This window comes from Lygodium microphyllum, chromosome 2, assembly GCF_053477565.2.
Source record: "Lygodium microphyllum isolate KBCC chromosome 2, Lygodium_microphyllum_v1.1.10, whole genome shotgun sequence".
Taxonomy (NCBI): Eukaryota; Viridiplantae; Streptophyta; class Polypodiopsida; order Schizaeales; family Lygodiaceae; genus Lygodium; species Lygodium microphyllum.
In genome coordinates, this window is record NC_141136.1 from 128,528,298 (window position 1) to 128,549,600 (window position 21,303).

The following is a 21,303-nucleotide window of genomic DNA, read 5'->3' on the forward strand; positions in this document are numbered from 1 at the left end:
GTTTTTTTTATGAAAAATCTCATAATTGACTGAAAAAGCAACTTGCTTTTTGCATGGCATCCTAATATAGAAGCTTTTCTAGCTTTTTTGGATTTTAACAATAAATAATATCAAAAATAGGCTAAAATTATCCAAAAATCTAGTATGTCTAGATAATCCATGCAACTCACACTAGTACTAATGACTCAGATCACATTGACTCTCTTGATCAATAAGAAAGTGAGATGATGATGCACTCCAGAGTTTTTCACATTGTGCCCGCGTAGTGGCATGACATCCACCCCCTCTGAACCTGCACATCCTTTGGTATGTGCCACCGATGCACCACTCGAGTCAAATACCCATAGTATCAACTTGTTGCTTATCATGTGTATAAGAAAGCATCCCCTTGAATCATAGATCAAAATACTCGGCATTTGTACAACTCTTGAGCCATACTTAGTACCCCCTTGAGGGTCATAAGGCCTTGGTGCATATTATACATTAGAGGTTATTGAATCTCCATATACATGCTATCAATACATCCATCAACAAATACATAACAACATGCCTGCTCTTTCAAAATCCATCGCATGGGAAATTGCTTCAGATAACCGTTTTGCTCCTCATCCAACATAAACTGAGTCTCACTTGCATTCAACACATTCTCACCATCACTGAAAATAGTGAAACAATACATATCTTGAAGAATCTTTGATTTGTCTATCAAGGCCTTTGATAAAGCATCTGAAACAGTTTCCAACTGTGGAGCATTATATTTAACGTCGTCTAATATAGGCATATCCTCAAGCTCATGAACTGTCTCATAGGTAATAACTTTATCCTGCAAATCATGTGCATCCAACAAGTCATCAATCTCCCTTTGACTCCCTGCGTCAAGTAAAACACGATCTTCGTAAATCTCTTTAGAAAACATTAAAAAAATCTATAGATGCAATGGATGAATCTTCTAGTACAGGATCTTCCAAGGCATCTGTGCCTATCTCAATATCAGAGCACAGCTTATATCCTAGCTCTTTGTCAATATCAGAGCACAGCTTATATCCTAGCTCTTTGTCCTCTTGCTTGCTATCCTATTTTTGCTCTTGCCCAATCTCTTCCATAACATGCTCAGGAGGTGGTTGATTTGTAGCTTTAGACAAATCCACATTTCTTTTTGTCACTTCATTAGATATCCTTGCATTATCTTCATCTCTCTTCAGTTTCTCTTCCACAAATACATTTGTGTCTTGCCCTTTTGCTAAATATGCATCCATTGAATATGCATCTATTGGTCATTCCCAGCTAGTTATGTCATTTATTTCTTATCGTGCATGAGATATTTCACTATCCAGAACTTTTTCCTTTTCATCTACATGCAAAATATGTGTCCATATTTCAGCCTTTGGACCAACCATCACTTGGCCATGCATTCTATCCAACTGTAGACCAAAATTAGAAGCATGTACTATCGCATAAGCATTTCGAACAGCCAAGTCTTCCAACAACTTCTGCATACCTCCCTTTCCAAAATTCAAAGCAAGAGGCAATCCCGTTTCTTGTGCATGAATCTTGACATCTTTCCAAAAGATGAGTTGTTGTGCCAAGGCCTCCTAATAGGCAGCACAATGCTTTCTCTCATGCTACAAAGTATCACACCACATACATCTTTTTCCTGGCTTAAGGGTTGTTGCCCATCCTCTATCCTCTTGTCCTTTTTCATTTAATTTTGCAACCTTCAATTGAAGGCCCCGTATGCCTTTGACCAATTCATCCAATACATCTTCCCTAATAGAGGTAACAATAGCAGGTACAACCATAGGGTTACCCATAGAAGTAGGTGGCCTACTGGATACATCAACTGTCTTGCCCATAACAATGGGCAAGCTAGAGACATGCAATCTTTCTCTTCTTCTATGTTTCTTCACAAGTGCAATAGCAGCCTCCTTGACATGTCTCCACTCTCTTTTTAGATGTGTCTCTATAGTCTGATCCTCCACCAAATCATCAACTTCTCTTGAAGCTCAGGATCTGCTACTTGTAGAAACAATTCAATTTACTGACTTGCAAGAGATTCCTATTCTGCAAGATCCAACTGCTCAAATTAACTTTCAAATTCTCTTAACAATTCTGTAGCCACAAGACCCTTATTGGGTTGTAAAACCCACTCCTGAAAAGTCTTGCACATAATCAAATTGGTATCTTCAATGTAAAATTCTTCCCTCAGTGTCTTCTTGACGGCTACTCAGTTAACATCTTGCATGTATAATTTAGTAATTCATGCTTTTAGTTCATGTACAATGATCCGAACAAAATACCAGCTCCATGCAAGTTGAGCCACTCCAAATAATTCCATCTTTTGAGCATAGGTATGTACATATGCAAATACATTCCTACCATTAAATAACTTCATCTCAATCTCAACTGCTTGCAAAGCATTCATCACAATATTTTCTGTTTGAGCAAAAGCCTACATCACTGGTTGTTGTTGTTGTACTTGCATAAGCATATTTATATTTTGCACCAATTGTTGTAAAATATCATTGGAGATTGTGTTCGAAGGTTCTTCCTTCTTCTGAGGACCTTTCATATTGGGTTCACCAATTTTGGAGGGGATTTTGTTGAAAGGTTGAATCCACCATGGATCAAAGGTAGAAGGAAATAGAGATAGGAGATGGAAGAGAAGATAAAGAATACACAAGAGGTAAAAACAATAATGAAAAAACACAATGAATCAAATCAATATGTATTGACCGAACCTGAAATTCTTTGTCTGGCACTACTTAGAAGCACTCTCCATGCATTAGATCTCCTAGAGCTCCCTCATAGAAAAAAAACGTGGATCTGGAAAAAAAACTCCTTCTCTGCTGTTCGAAACCCAAATCTGATGGCTTCGTTGAAGAAGACCTTCTCAAGACAAAGAAGTGGAAAAAGATGAACAACAAGGCTCTAGGCATCATTGCATGGGGACTAAGTGATGATGTGCTACATCATATCTCTGGCATCAGAGATGCTAGAACTGCTTGGGAGGAACTGGACAGAATGTTTGGTACCCAAGTAAAGAATTCAAAGGTAAAATTACTCATGCAATTTTATAAACTGGATATAAAAGATAGTGCTTCCATGACCATACACATTAACAAGTTCAAGAGCCTAAAAACCTAGCTTGCAGCTTTGAAAAAGAATATTGATAAAGATGAAGCAATAGTCGTACTGCTTGCAAGTGTAAATAAGGATCCATATGGGAATCTTGTATCCACCTCAAGTAATGTTCCAAGTCTCTCATTTAAAGATATTAAGCACTCTCTTCTTGATGAAGAGAACAAAAAACAGAGGAACAAGAATGCAAAAGATGGTATTCCATCATCGAGGGAAAATCTCTTATACACCAAAGGAGCTACTAGACCCAAAGGAAGAGGTCAAGGATTCAACACCGATAACAAAAATCGAATGTCATGTCATTTTTGTGGTAAGACTGGCCATATGGCTAGTGAATGTTTCCATAAGAAAAGAGCACAATAGATGTAGAATGATCACTATCAGAACCAATTCATAAATGAAGAAGAACAAGAAGATGCTTTCGCTACCATTAAAAACTCTAATAGATTGTTCTAAGGAAACTTTTGTATCTTTCATATGTTTTTCCCATAGTGGATATCTATCACTACAAGGATATCAGGACATAGCGACACCGATTAGCGACGACAAATAGCGGCGTCGCTATTTGTGTCACTATTAGCATCGCAAATGTGACGCTAATAGCGACACAAATATCGACAACACCTAGAGCAAAAAAAAGCGGGCAGAAACCCGAGCTCGTTACATTTCGCGCATTCACGAAAGAGAGCGAGAGGGAGAGCGATCGTCTTGTAGAGAGGGAGAGAAAGAGAGAAAGAAGGCTTCTCACCGCCACCACCACCAATGTCGCTGTTCGTGAAGAAGAGGAGGAGGTGTACGGAGGGAGAAGAGGAGCCACCGTCCTAAAGAGGAGCTGCCAAACCCTTCTTTGAGTCTTTACGGTGAGTGCATTCTCTCTCTCTTTTACTTGTTTTTTGTATAATTTTTGTATACTGAGAGAGGGAGAGGAAATGAGAGAGAAAGAGAGGGAGAGGGAGAGGGAGGGAGAGGAAATGAGAGAGGGAGAGGGAGAGGGAGAGGGAGAGGGAGAGGGAGAGGGAGAGGGAGAGGGAGGAAATGAGAGAGGGAGAGGGAGGGAGAGAGAGAGAAAGAGAGGGGAGAGGGAGAGGGGGAGGAAATGGGAAAGGAAGAGGGAGGGAGAGGGAGAGGAAGGGAGAGAGAAAGAGAGGGGGAGGGAGAGGGAGAGGGAGGGAGAGGAAATGAGAGAGGAAGAGGGAGAGGGAAAGGGAGGGAAACATTAAACTATTTTAATGGATAATAATCTAGTCTTATAATTCATTTCAATGCATAAGCTATTTGCTAGAAATGCGTTTACGAACGTTTTGCGAGATGGAAGCCCTCCTTCTCTCAATGATTAGAAGTGACACTTTCACGTCAAGTTCACCACATGTAACATAGAATACACACATGGGTTCGTAAAAGTCACTTGTCACAAGGATGCTTTGCGAGATGAAAACCCTCCTTCACAAAAATCGCTTGTCGCAAGAACACTATGCAAGAAGCCCTCCACTCTGCTCTCAAAATACAAGGAATTTAACAAGAAGAGTAAGACAAGGAACTGATATTAAGATTCAAGAAGCCTTTTTTCAAGATTCAGGAAGTCTCTGCAAGGAATAGGGTAAGGTCCCTCTCCTCTCACCTCCTTTACATAGTTTTTCCACAAGTACTCACATGTTGTGTTTGCTTTTAAAAAGCATAAGCTTTTCAAACGTATTTTGACTATTACAAAATTAAGTATAATTTCTAAGCTAATTATACGATCAATTCTAAGCTATTAAATTTTTGATATGTAGAAATGATCCCGTAATTATTTTCTAGAGTTAAACAAATTGGCATAAACCTAAAACACCTAAACTGTGGAGTGCTCGTTTGTAATGAGTTAAATTCCAAGAAACGCCTATACCTTAAATACTTGCCCACATTCACTAAATGTACAGACAGTGAATTGTAATCGTAAAGTGAACTAGGGTTTGTTCCTGAGAATCTTACAAAGATGAAACTTGGAAACCCTAGGTCTAATGACGTCAGCCTAAAGAACCTGAAACAGATTGTTTTGTAACTCCATAGTCTCATAGCTCGATGCAGCACTTGTGCAACAAGTGCGGAGTCATATGATCTTGTGATTGGATCACAAGAGAATGGCCAAATTCTCACAATGAGGTTGGCGGATCCTTACACAAGTTATCTTGCAAGAGGATGAATACTTTAGTATCCTTCTTGAGTAAGGAAGATTGATTGGAAACTAAAGACCAGCCAATAAACTGAAATAATTGATGAGCTTAAGGTTTGACCAAGTCGGGTTAAAAGGATACGCCCTAGCCCAGGATGTAGGGAATCTTGCCAAGTTACAAGTCATCCGGGATCGAGTGCTAGATGCATTCGAAAGGAAGGATTCATTCCTTAGCAGTTTGCCAACAAAAACGATCAATGGAAATGTTTGTGCTTGCTATAGATTTTAGAACAATGTTTGGCTTTGTTTGATCAATGAATTAAAAGATAAATGGATATCTATACTTCAGGTTGAAGTCCTGAAGGGAGAGGCAGCTTCAGTTACCCCCAACTGCCTGCTTGACCCTAACCAAGGGGGTTGTTAACTGCACCGGGCAAGTGGACCGAACCCACCGCGAGAGGTCTCTCCATTGAGCGCTACTTGGAACAGGAGGATGCTTGGGTGCCAGGGGGGACTCTCGCCGTAAATCCCTCGCCTTCCGGGCCCTGCACAAGAGGCTAACATGACTCGGGATTGGATCTCGAGGCCCGCATACTAGTCTACAGGCCTTGGATTAGTGATCCCTATGGATTGCTGGATAGCCTTTGGGAAGATTGTGGATAAGCCTACGGGCTAGACTCTTTATATTTCAAATATAAATATGATAACCTGTTAATAAGGAACTTGTCTGATATTGTTTTTCTATGTCAAGTGATAAGATTACGTGAAAGAACCAATGTCTAATGGGTTAATTAAAGAAGTTGGTTGTTACATGTCCAACTAATGTGTTAGGTAATTAAATAACTAAAACAACCCGAGGAAAGTGCGGAGGATGGGCCATAGGTCCGTCCTACGGATGGGTGGTCTCGGTTGGCCGGGAACTTTTCTCAAGTCACGATGGACATCTGGAAGATCGTCGAAGAACATGAACAACAAGAGGGTTGACCTAGAGTTATGATTAAACTCGGTTTACGCTATTTTAGGGGAACGGAATGGCACTATGTCTTATGGGAGAGAGATTCAGCATTGTATCCCTCTCGTTTCCCATTGTCCTTGAACCAAGTGCAGCGTGAATTAGCTTCGGACCTGGTGTTTCTGCGTAAAGTAGTTCCCTTGGGTCTGACGCTAGTTGCTGTTAGGAAATGACCAATCAGGAAAACCCTAATTAAGGTCAATCGTAAGTGGGAACGGCCAGAATACTTCCGCTACGTGGCAGACACGGAAAGCCCTAGATCGCAAACCCCGTAACATCCCATGGGAGTGCCGGGAAGAGCTTTCTAGACATCCTTCCCGATGGACTGCTAAGACGTGTCCTAGAAGATACAAGTGGACACGTTACACTCAAACATCATTTTAAATTAGAAATACGTGCTTGTGGACAATCAAGCTTTTCAAATGCTTATTCCCTAACCCGTTGCGGTGATGAAAGGATAGCACCGAGATAACACTCGTGCTACTATCCTCTTAATCAAAATACCACGAACTCTATGACATGATGTGCATCAGAAAATCAGCAATAATCAGCATGCAAATCACACCATTCAAACATCCTAATCCCCTACATTTAGGTATTGCTTTCGTTGCATAGGTGTAGAGGTTCATTTTGTCATGTTTTGATGTACAAAAAGTAATAAATCACAAACTTTGACAAGGGTGCAAACTAAGGCTAAACCTCATGATTTGCCACTACCACACATCCACAAACAACTATTATATTTTTCCTTATTTTTCCAAGACGTATTTCTATTTTTTCCTTTATTTTCTCCATTTTTTGATTTATAATTTGGCAACAAAATATGCTATTTTCGGGTTTTTCTTGTTCCAATCACTTTAGCATACTAACATTCAATTTATCTTTCGTATTCTCCCCATGGGAACACTTTTTACCTACCCAAAACGGAAAAACTACCATTTTACCACTTAAAAACCGCATTTCGGGTTTATGGGAATTAAATAAAGCCTGTAAATCATTACAAAACCAGGATTTTCTAATAAACAACAATTACTCATGATGCAAATAGGCCACAAATAAATTTTCATCCAATAAGAACATAATTATCATCATAAACGATAAAAAATCCTTCATTTTCTTCATAAAAATGGTCATATCATGTTTTTACGTAACCCGAGACGCCTTGAATGATTGCATAATCAGCACATGGAGCCTCCATTTCTCTCAACCCAATGCTGTACTTCAATCTTCAGCATCTCCATCAATCTTGATCACCATTTCCTTCATTCTCCTTCCTTGGTTCCTTCATCAAGATGGTACACATGAACAGCCCATAGGGAAGAGAGAGAGGGAGGAGAGAGAAATACTAGAATGTGTTCTCTTCATCCACACAGCCATTCCTCGCGGGAAGGGCGGTGATAAGGTCAGCCCATAGGGAGAAGACAAGCCCCATTGTCAGTTCTATGGGGTACTCACAGCTTGTCATCATGATGATCATGGAGGAGGGCGCAAATTTCGGCGCTGCATCACGTCGCCATATCTCTTCTTTTCTCTCTACTATTTTTCATCAAATTAGGATGGGGGGGTTAAAATTCCAAAGGGCACCCCCCCTTTTGGCCAAGGTTTGGTTACCTCTTCATATCTTGCCCATTTTGTGGCCATTTCCTCGTCCGGGCTCTGATTCAAGCTTTGAAAAATCCTGGGCGTCCAGCTTGACATCCCGCATTGACTAGAAACTCCTAGCATCCCGCACGGCAGTCAAAAAAATTATCAAAAATCCACAAGTGTCACTCGGGCGCCTTTTAAAAGCCGTCTTTCACTTGGTGCTTAAAATCGTCCTAGTTGCAACCTCCGCCTTCGATGTCAAATATTTTTTCCCTAAATTTTGGATTTTTTGGCAAATTCTAGGCACATCCTGTTGAGAGAGAGAGAGAGTATGAGAGAGATACACAAGACATGCTCCCAAAGAATGATTCATATTGATGTAGAGTTAGTATATATAGGTGAGACCCAAGTCAAGTGAGAGATGATATATATAGTTGTAGACATTATCAATCAGCTTGGCGCTGCCGGCGCTCCTGTTGCTAAAAATCAGATTGTTACTCAACTTCTTCATACCATCAAAGATCCTTTATATGACAATATCATCACTATTTTGTCTAACAAGGATGATATCCACTTTGACAAAGCATGTATATCTCTTATTGAATATTCTCAACGTCATGAGCATCATTTGGAAAAATCTGATGCTGTTTTGGTCACTCGGGAACAAAGGGATTTTGATGCTGCTTTTGTTGCTCGCAAGCGTCCTGCTTCACGTTTTCAGCAGGGTGGATGCCCTAATCCAGGTAGTAAATCTTCTCGTCTTGCTTATCCTAACAAACATTGTTCTTATTGTGATAAGAAAGGTCATGTGGCTTCTGATTGCTGGGCACGTCAATATGATGAGGAGCATGGAGTTACTACAAAGCAACCTCGCTCGTCCAAAAGTTTTCCTCCTTGTGATTATTGTGCACATACAGATCATCCATCTCATCGTTGTTATAAACACAGATATGATGAAGAACGTTCTCAAGCTTATATTGTTCAACAAACTACAACTGATGATGATCATACTCATCAGGAGCTCAATTTCGTCCATTATGATATCTCTCCAGAAAAGGTACTTCATGTTCATGATGGTTCTCTATTCATCGTTGATTCAGGTGCCACTGGAAACATGACATACCAATCGCAGTGGCTTCACAATTATCATTCTCTTCCTATCAAGAAGTTTGTTTACCTTGCGGATGATACGACTTGTCAAGTCAAAGGAGTGGGTGATTTATATCTGGGGACTGTTTCATCCACTAGAATATTAAGAGGAGTTCTTCATGTTCCAGATTTGCAAAGAAATCTTCTTTCTGTTGCTCGTCTAGTTGATCTTGGTTTGTTTGTTGGCTTTGATCATAATCAATGTCGTATAGAGAAAGACGGGCATACTATAGCAGTGGCTCCTCGACATGGTAATCTATTTGAGCTATCATTGAATGATACAGTTGCAAATGTTGTTACTGCCCCTGGAGATGCAGATTGCAAATTATGGCATCAACGATTTGCACACTCCGATTTTGCCAAAATTCTTGATCTTCATCGTCATGGTCTTGTGAAAGGTATGGATCTTAAATCTCATCCACGTATGGGAATATGTGAGTATTGTGCACTTGGAAAACACCATCGTTCGCCTTTCCACACTTCTACTTCATCACATTCCTGTGCTCTCTTGGATTTGGTTCATACCGATATTTGCGGTCCTTTTCCTGCCTCAAAGTCTCAATATCGATATTTTATAACTTTCATTGATGATTTCTCACGGTACACACATGTCTTGTGTATCTCTCTCGTACTCTCTCTCTCTCTCAACACATCCCAGGCTCAAAAATCCACTCTCATATATGGACCAAGTTCCCAATTATACTGGGACACATTTACCTGATATGATGAGAAGTTGAGACATGATGACAGGTAATCTCGGAACATATCCTCATAGGGTTCAAAGATAGCAAAACGAGAACTCTTCAGTCGATATTCTACTTCAAGAGGATAGGTGCATTGGCAAACACCTTACTAAGTTAGTAATCCATAGTCCAAATGCTGATTGCGAGTTGCATCACATGTTGATTCTTGACATGAAGTAGATAAATTAGGAGTACTTTCATCATGAGAAGCTCTGAATTGCTTCCATTAAACACTGTGCAGACATTTGGTGGTAATAAAGATGTATTGCTACACACTAGATTTCCAAACAACCTGACAACAATTCTTTCCGAGTATCAATTACCTCCCCCATTTTTCCACTTCTACTACTCACAATTAGCATCAAAAGAGGCTTAAAAGACCTTACAAGATCTCAATTGACCTGAATCTGACATTCTCTATAGAATCCAATGCATTAGGGACAAACACAGTAAGTTTGTTGTTCTGAAAGTCCCTGCAGAATCATAGAGGGGAGGCATAAACATAATTTTTTGTTTGGTAAAGAGGAATTACAAGAGTCACAAAAAGCTAATGTCACAAGGACATGTGCAAATGTGACTTGCACATGCGAGATGCATCCTTGAGTCTTAATATGACAATTATATATCAATTAATTAATTGATTATGAGCCTTAATATGACAATTATGACATCACCAATAGCTTTGAAAGGGGGATAAAAGCCCAACGTGACTTGCAAGCCCTCCTCTTATGTCTCAATGTATATCATCACATAAACAAAGTAAAGCCCATACCAAAGTGCTAACTATTGTTTTAGGCGAGCTTCATATATGAAGATACCCTTTCCATGCCATAATATGCCCTTTAGCATGTTCTACAAGCCTTAATTCATTCCTCTTGTTTTGAGTCTAGATTGTTTTGAGGGCATACTTAATTTACTGCCAGTGGAGCATTAGCATGTTTTATGAATGTGCAGTTTGAAACATAGTCCATGAACATATGTAGAAAATAAAGAAAACCAGAGTGCCGGCGAGATTTCTTACAGAACAAATATTGACTCTGAATTCGTAAAGGCATCATGTTGGATATCATTCACTGTAATGTTTCCATCTAATGAGTTGTCCCGCAAGATTCTATAGCATGACAACATAGAAGGAATATTCAGTCTGCCATTATCAGAAAAACAATACAAACTAAAGCACCAATGTAGAATCCCATGCATAAGAAATGATCATTCAAGGCAGACAAAGTGAGTCATTGTAGACTCGCCATCTTCTAGAACACTTACAGAAACTCCAATTTTGGCACTTCCAGAAAATCCATTGGCACTAGCCCATCTAGCTGATTGTAAGATAAGTCACTAAATAAGACATGAAGGTGGTTAGACTTGACACTACAAAATCAGCCCAGTATCATGAGACATTGGACACCTACATAGCTGTAAGAATTGTAGAAAGAGGCCCAAATGGAAGCATTCCACTCAGCTAGTTGTGACTAAGATCTCTACATTAACAAATAAGAACAAGAACCAGAGATGTGTATTGTCAAAAGATTAAAGAACCCAGGATTTAGTCAAGTTGTGCTTGAGAAGCTCATGTATACTCACAAAGCTTGACATGGTATACTCACAAGTATCCCAAAGAAGCTAGATGTGTATGATTCGGTATTTGTCCACCAATCAAGTTACAATTCCTCAGGCTCGTGCCAATTAGCATGGACCATCCAGATTCTTTACCCCATAAGAGATTTTTTAGAACAAGAGGAAAATGTCTAAGTGATTTTTTGCACTTTCCAACTTTTCCAATAGCCATGTTATCATCCCCATTAGCATTGAAAAGTGTTATTGATGATGTATAGCACACTATGCTCATCCTTAAACAAAAACGTGCATTATGAGATTGTGCTATTAAGACTTGAACATGTGTCATTATTTTATATTCTTCAAATGGAATGCCTAACAAGAATTGCATCATTAATGTGAATGGATATAGGAGGCTTGATTGTATATGGAACCAGACAGAGGAAAAAGGTGTTATAGACAGTTGGAGTTTGTACCTACATTTTTTTGAGGTTCACCATGTGGGAGTAGTTTGATGGTATTGAACTAGTAAAATGATTATTGTCAAGTTGACTGTCACACCATGAAACATCGAAACATTGACATTAAGAAGCTTTAATATGAAAAGAACCAAAAGTGGTCAAGGTGTTTGTGAAATTCTGAACTCAAGAGGTGCCCTTACAAAATGAGTAAGGTAGATATATTTTCCAACTCAACTGGCAGCTCTCCAGTTAGATCATTGCTATCAAGTAGACTCAATATACCAGAAAAAAAAGGTCAAGACTGACACTAAAATGGCACCACCATAGTCATTTAAAATGAGTTGTTCATAAATGGTTTCAAACCATATCATTAATGAGGGGATAGTGGAACATTACAGATGCACTAAGCTCTCCAGGTAACCTAGCTCTTTCGGAATGCTACCATTCAACAAGTTATTGTTCATGTGGTTGCAGAAACAGAAGCAGTGCAAAGAAGAGGTATATGGCTACACAGTTGACTCCCATACCTTCATTCTTCAACAAAGGACATTGACCATACAGAGTTCCACATACTTACAAATGCTTTGCCTTATTTAGATTTTGGAAACTTGCAGGCACTAGACTTGATATATTTTTCTCATCGATTTGTATTTGATTCAAAATTGCAAGGTTGTCCAACTCTAGAGGAAGAATTCCAGTCAATTTGTTGCCATTGAGTAACCTAAAGAAAAGTAAGTGTCAAAATGGGAGATATGACATGAATTTTCCTTGTAGCAGTACTCAAAGACCAAAGCATGATGAAGTAGGTTAGAGTATACTTACAAGAGATAAAGCTCCCTCAGGTTTCCAATCTCTGGGGGTGTATACCCGGTGATGTTTTTCCACATGACGTCCCTTCAGAATGAATATAAATCTTAAAGAATATTAGTTAAGTAACCTGCATGAAACTGTTGCTTTGATTTTCAATGGTCACCCAGAACATTATTCCATGCTCTAGATGCATGTCTACAGGATATGACATCCATGTGCTGCATATAAGTATGTCCTTATAGGTACATAGACATCAATGCTCATGTGAGCAAGAGGTAGAAATATGCGACAGAGATATCATAGTACATGCATGTAAGCTTACAACTAGATACATTGATTGAATTGTGTGAAAGCTTACAAGATTGTCAGGTTAGTGAAGTTGTCGAAATCTGGGGCTAGAATTCCTATGAAATTCATACACAAGAGTAACTGCGAGTAATTAATTACTTAAACTACAAAATATTTTATATAGGCCATGAAAAAGTCAAAAAAATCTTTAAATGGGCCATGAGAAAGTCAATTACATTTTATATTCATACATAATAATAATAATTACATGAACATATGCATAAACATGTGAAAGTGCTAACATGAAGTTCCAAACGTATTTGCTAGAACATAGTATTGCATATAGTATTTGAGGTTGGGATAACATAAGCATTAGCCTCATTACAATCTAGAAATATTTTGTACTTATACAAGTTACCTCATAAAATAATCATTTAAAAACTTGATTTGGATAAAGCCTTTTGGGCAATGGTAGTTTAGTCAACTAAGGGATCATCAACTTAACCATGTACAAGATCAAAGTGAATGCAATGAGCATTAGAGGTTGGATATAATAAAGTGTGAATAAAAGCATAACATTATCATCTTAAACCCTAGCCTCATAAGTCCAAATGGGTAGAAGATTAAAAATCATAGTAATCAATGAACTCTTTATGTAAGACATATAACTTGGCTTTACTTAAGGGGAATTAGTTGGAACTATGTATTAAAATCTTTACCACAAAATGTACAACTTAGCTTTGCTTAAAGGAAACAAGATTGAAGAAAACCTTACCATTGTATTGTCAATTTTATCATGTGAGAAAGTAGAATTGTTTAGCATGCACTATCCTTCTTGGGGACTATTTGCATTTAGTGATCGAACTAGTAACCTTATAGGCTATCTTAGAACGCTTTAGAACCCACATTTAAGAAACACTAACTACCTGGGTGTTGTGCTGACCAAGCCTACTAATTAGACTTCGCATGATTACCATCATTGTGAAGCATTGTGAAGCTCCCAATGTTGCATCATGAAAGCTTCACATTGAGCAAAGGAAAGCAATGTTGCTATCTCATAGGTGCTTCCCTTTTTTTATAGAAAGATAAAAGAGAAAAAGTGTGATGTGTGCAACAAAAAATGCTATCTTTATGCAAGAACGTATTATTATTAGCTACTTGAAGTTATAACACAAAATATCAAATATTAAATATTGGTTTCTTGTGAGTTGAGAAATTAAACCATATAACATGTTTATATCTTGGTTTTCATAAAACACTCAAACTATGCATCCTTTAGTGTCAGCTTATTGGCTCGGCTTCTCACTGTCAATAGTAACATATGATTTCCAAGCTCATGAGGATGTTTATGTACCTCTATGGCTTCATGTTTTATTGGGTAGCATGTAGATCTCCCTTTGCTAGCAAAAATGAAGGGGTATGCTTCAACTACATGATGTGGTACTAAATGTACATGCTTGGACTACATGTATAAATATTTAGCAAAAGTGAAGGGGTATGCTTCGACCACATGATGTTGCACTAAATGTACATGCTTGGACTAGAAGCATAAATATTTAGCACCTTCAAGTAAGATTTAGTTTATGTGCATAGAGATGTGGGTGCACTTATAAATGATCATGCATGCATGCACATGCTATGCAAGTATATATGTAAGTCTAAACATGTGTTTACCAAAGATGATGGGAAACTTGGGCCCATAATTATGGAGGTTAGTTGTACTTTTTGAATATATTTATTAGGAGAGATAATTACTTGGACCAAACTTACTCATTTTACCTAAACTTATAATGCGTACCAAATCATTGAGGTTTTAATAGATATTTTTATAAGAAGCCTCAAGAGGGAATTATTCAATAAGCACGACTTATGAGGAGTAGAATATTGAAGCATATGATCACACATCAGAATTGCCTACAAAAACAATGTAGAACTTATGTGAAAAACTTCAAGAATTGAATGCATATACAATGTAGAGTTAATAAAATGATTTACGATTGGGATATAAATCACCAAAGCAATTTTCTACATATCTACCATCAATGATTGAGACTTGTCACATTTTTTAAAAAAATCATGGATAGTTTGAGATTCTAATACGTTCAAAGTGTCTATTATCTCGAGTCCTTATGTATATGAAATGCATATATAGTGGCACACACATATGAACCTCTCTCTCTCTCTCTCTCTCTCTCTCTCTCTCTCTCTCTCTCTCTCTCTCAACATAATTCACACATATTTTTTTCCATGAAAGAAACTTTATCATAAAAATTGGAATGGATTTGGAAATGTGACATGTTTTAGCTCCATCAACTAATTTTTAAACCACAACTATCACACACACAAAATATATCTCACATACACACACATGAAGCAAAAACATTTTCTTCCATGTAAGAAAATTTATTAGTAAACATTGAAAGATAATTGATGATGTAACATTTATAGTTTAATCATAAGCTTTGTAAACCAAAACTATCATTAAGATGCTTGTTTAATTGCAATGTAACGTGCCTGCCTATCGGTTGTCTAGACATGTTTCTAGCGGTCCATGGAGAGATGAGTCTAAGCGACGCCGCCCAAAATTCCCATCGAATGTTATGAGGTTTGTCTCTTAGGGTTTCTCGAGTCCGCCTCGCAATGGAACGTTTGCGACGAACCCACTAGGATCGACTTGAAATCTGGGTCCCTAGTGGTCAAGGTCTCTTGACAGCATTCCAGTGTCAGGTCATAAACATCCTATGTTACACAGAGATACCCAAGCCAAAGTGGATCCAAGCTGCACTTGGTTCAAAGAGAATGGGAAGCGAGAGGGATGTGTCACTCAACCTCTCTACCTGTAGGGCCAGTCCCATTCCTGTCCCCTAAAATGGCATGAATCGGTGTTCAATATCTAAGGGTCGAAAGATGGTCAAACCTTGTGAGAAGCCTCCCAATTCTATGGGACCATCCTGCTGTAGGATGGACCTGTCGAGGATTCTGCCCACCAGCTTCCCTTAATAGGCGTTCTTTTGTTATTTAATTAGGTTTGATTACATTTATGTGTGACATTTAAAACCAACTTCCTTGATTAAGCATTTTAAGGAACAAGGTTCGTTTGCATAACTTATAGCACTGATACCAAAATAGAGTAATGCCTTTTGAGAAACAAGTTCGTTAGCTTATTTTCTACTTAATCTTTGCCTCCTACCCATACAAGAGAAATTATGTATCCCTTCTTCCCTGCAAAAGTACCTAGTCCAAATCACATGGAACCACATTTTTCATCCTTTATCTAGAATAGGATCTTCCAATGCCAGAGACGTTGGGTCCACGGCCATCTTCAACTCTGTTTCGGACTAGGCAAGGGGTGTCCAGAGCTCCATTTGACCCCATGGAGCCTAGGAGTGAAACACAATTTCCGTGGTTGGCCTTTTCACCACTCGAACTTTGGCCCATGAATCGAGCAATGCCCTCTTGGGATAATTCGCGGTGCGATCTTGGAGATGATCCACCCGTGCAAAATATCATTTCCTTAATTAATTCATTTAAGAATCAAGCACAAACAAGGCATTTAGCCCAATATCATTTTCCAAGAAAACATTCCTTTATTCCCATGGAAACGTGTCATCACAGACCCCTACCATGCATTTGCCATCAATCACAAGCACTTGGAATAATCATCCAAACCACAATGCAACAATCAATTGAATGTAAAAGCATTTAAGGTGTTGTTTGATCAACCAACAACCAATTGTATCTCTTTCAAACAATGCAATAAAAGTTGAGATAACATCTCCATCGCATATCTACTCTCCCCCTTGGGATCAAAGAGCGATTCTATTTACTTAACACTCCCTTCTTTCGGCTAAGGCATATGCTAAGGTTTCAAACACCACTGTATAAGACATAAGTCCTATTATTTCAATGTGAGATAATCAACCTGGCAAGAGCATTTATGCCTCTTCTCTAAGTGACTTTTATCTTTTAGTCTTTCCCTAGCACAATACTATGCGGAACTTTGAACTTGACCTTATCTTCCTTTCTCCTAAGGCAAGGAATGCGAGACAAATTTGTAACGATGCAAGGCTATCTTCTGATATAAAATAATTCCCAAATTTATTATACAAGTTGTAATTAATTCATGGTTTGGCAACACAAGGTAAACCCTTTAAGTGATATTTAATGCAAACAATTCATAGGATGGATGCAAGACTTTAATGCAAGATCAATTTGTATACCATTGTTGCAAGTTTCATATGATCTTTCCCATGCATGTACCATCTATGTGCATAACCCCTAGGGTAACCTTGCAAACCTCAAACAATATTGTCCTCGGTGAAGACTAATCGATTCTTAATACAAGAGTCTTATATGGTGCTTATGCTATGCATGGATTTGTCGCATAGGAACAAGGGGCAGTTAACTTCCCTTGATACAAGCACTTTGCAAACTCCTAGTTTACAACTTTATCAAAACAATCAAACAAAACTCACCAAAACCCAAGTAGCACCTTAAATTTTTTTTAAAAAATTATCATTCCATGTCAACAACAAGATTATGCCTCTAATGACATTCCAAAAAGGAATCAAGACATGGGACACTCTACCTTTTACACCCAAAAATGCATATTTTCAAGTAATCGAATCATAGAAACCAATACAAGCAAGCCATTTTTGAGTCTTTTTCCAAATAGGTCTCACACATTATACCCTTAGAAGAGATGGAAAATAGATTCATATATTACATGACACAATGGGCAAATTAAAATGATTTGCCCAGACTTTCAAAGCATATTCCAAGTCGAAACCTTCTTGATAGCAACTCCATATTTTTCCTTGCATCATGATTTATATTTCCTCTCATTGGTGATCCATTTGTTTGGTGAATTAGTTTTCTTCATTGGGAGGGTTCAGAGTATGGTGAGAATTTCTAGCATTCAATTGTAGCAGACTGATGACTAGGAGCAATCGGTTGAGGTTCCTTGCTATAGCAAGGGGCTTTAATTTACCTCCATCATCCACCTTTGTAGTGTCCTTTTACTCTCAACTTGCGGGCACTAGGTTTTCTTGAGGGGTAGCAATCACTTTTTATTTTCCTTTCTCTAAGAGTTCTCTAGAAAAGTGACCCACCTAATGACATAAGTAACATGCATCAGGAAAGGGTGAGAACTTGGCCTTGTAGAGAAGTTCCACTACTCTTAAGTCTTGTAGGGGTTCTACTCTCCTATCCCAATGGATATAGACCTACTAGTCTTCTTCCAAGTTGATAAGGAGTGGAGAAACATATAGAACTTTTCCTTAACAATCTAGCCATTCGGGAAGCTTTGAGGTCTCGAAAATGCCTTTTAGGAGATAGAGAGAGTGTGTTCTAGACCAATAGGAGCAAAGCTTCTATTTTAGAAAAGAAAAAAAATTCTTTTACTATATATATATATATATATATATATATATATATATATATATATATATATATATATATTTGTGAATTTGTATGATCAATATCTATTTTTAGCCTCTTATATTCATGATTATGACATTCTTTGCATTATTGATGTATAGTATTGGCCACTTTTATTTAATAATATTCATGAATTAATGATAATAACCAGTTTAATCTAAATTCAAATTAGTAAAAATCTTGGATTTTTTTTCCCTTGTTTTTTTAATTCCTCTTGTGTTTTTCCCTCTCCTTTGTGGTAGCGTCTCTCTCTCTCTCTCTCTCTCTCTCTCTCTCTCTTTGTGTGCCACACATACACACTTTTTGTGTGTGTGTGTGTGTGTGCACCATGGATACATAAATGTGTTGGAAACTGCAAGGAAGACGAGAGACGAAAGGAAGAGAGGAGAGAAGAGAGATATGAGACGTCGGAAGTGGAACCCCAGAAGTGTGTCAACTAAGCACACATGATAGGAATATATAGAGGGGACCTGGGGTACTATATATAGACGGCCTATATATAGCTAACACCCCCGCTCAAATAAAGGTCCCTTACTATGGATGAAAAAACCCTTGGGGGCTCAAGGGAAAAACCCATAGCTCTATATAGGCCTACCATTATATTAATTTTCAAAATATAAAATTACAAAGTTGAACTTAGAAGAGCCTATTCATAGGCATCAAAGGAGCTACATCACTCCTAAATATACAACATGTAAAATAAGGATAGGCAACATCACTGCAAAAGATAAAATCTCCAAGAAATTCCTTCAACTAAACATGGGATGTAAGCACTATATCTATCACATCAAAACTTAAAGAAAAACATTACAGTGACATTAGAACAACACAAGGTCTATAGAGACGGTTCGCGATGCCACTCTATACACAACATAACACATGTGGGACCCCATGAACAGAATATAAATAAAACAATTTGTCATCAGCTGGAATATAGACACTCATCAGCCGCGACCTGCGATTCAAGAACTTGCCTTTCGAGAGAAGCCGCATGCTCATCGATGGCAACGTTGAAGGAATCTGCAGGCAAAGCCACTGGGGCCTCATCTTGCACATGGTAAAGCAATGGCGGTGCCACTAGACACCTACAATATCAGGCAGCTCGAGGCCGCCTCCTCATGCAGCATGCGTGCATCGCTTTGTGATGTTGTAGAACCTCGCTCTGATACCATGTTGGAAACTACGATGAAGATGAGAGACAAAAGGAAGAGAGGAGAGAAGAGAGATATGAGACATCGAAAGTGGAACCCCAGAAGTGTGTCAACTGAGCACACATGATAGGAATATATGGAGGGGACCTGGGGAGCTATATATAGCCATTCTATATATAGCTAACAAAATCAACCTTCAAAAGACATTCAAGCTTCCAAGTCACATCTATATCAATGTTTAACTCATTCCAAAAATATGGAAGATGGATTCTTACAATCATTAGCAAAGGCAATTGGATCACCATGCAACAAGCAAAACATGGAAAAATACGAAGATTTGAAAGCTCATTCATCTCCAGTTTGAAAGGTAGAATCCGAGATTTCAAGCTTGGAGTAAATAAGAATAGCATAAAAGAGATACTAGTGCAACTTGTTTTTATACATGGAGAGTTATATTTGAAACTTGGAACTTCAAATATTCCAATGCATAGACCAACTTGTAAGAATTTAATTCTTAAAGTCCCTCTTTTCTTAAACTCGGCTTCAAGTTTTCCATTATAATATTTGTTTGTTTGTCTTGTAGATGTTTATCCCTCTAATATTGAGGAATGGCAACCGGTCGAGTCTATTGTTGATGTTATTGATGTTATGCATGGTTCGATTGGAGAAGAAATGCACAAAGGTAGAAAGAACATAGAGCTTGTAAATAATATAATATTCTTTTATGACCATTCATATATTATCCCTATGCAACGTAGCTAATGGGGATCAATATCCCCTTTCCTTTTCTCGATTTTGCAAGCCTTGAGTGGCCTTTGCCAAGTCCAACTCCTAGTGAGTGCTATAGATGTAAAATATTTTATGAGATAAAGAGAGCATTAAAACCAAATATCTCAAGTAGGCTAAGAAAAGTTACTTTGTTCATCCCCATTAATATGTTTGTTGACTTCTTTTCTAATTCTAAGATAAGAAGATAAAATAGTAGTATGTTGGTGGTAGTCTATTTGCTTTAGACAAAAAATTTGATACTTTTAGCAAATATCCTATAGTGGATCTTGATGTTTGGTTTAATGAGAACATTATTTCAATCCTAAAGATTAGATCATCATGTATACTACATCAAGTGAGGATAGATTTACAAAATGAAGATATTGAACTACCATGCTCATTTGTATTCCAACTTAATAAGAAATGAGTAAGATTTTATATCATATTATATACATTTAGGTGTATATCTAGTTTCACTTCTTAATTAATAAATATTTGCGTAACATATTTTTTACAAATATCAATGAGGAGAGAGAAGAATATACAATGCAAGGATATTGAAGAAAAGATCTCTTTACTATCAATATTAAATACATGTATAAATTTTGAAGCAAATTTTTGTCAACCATCTCCATGACTCATACACACAAGGTCTTACAAGCAATGATGCAAATCTACTTCTTCTTTTTTTTTGAGAACTTTTCTTAGGAGAAGGGACATCCTTTCTAAGAGTCCCTTTTCTTTTCTTTGATGCATTGGTTTCCTTGGGTGTTGAAGGCATAGCTTCACTTGCTGCAGTTACATGCACCTCCTCTCCTTCAATGTCCAAGCCCCCACTGTTGTCCATTCTTGTCAGTTGCTTACAATCGACCATTATATACTTCATGATCTTTGCTCTTATATACCAAACATGCTCACTTATGTAGCAATCCCTTGTAAACTATCATACTTTTGTAAGAAAAGATTTTTAGTTCATTGTTATTTTTTACAATGGACTATATTATTATCATCAATGGACTATTTTGCAACAAACCTCTATCTTACAGTTTAGTAT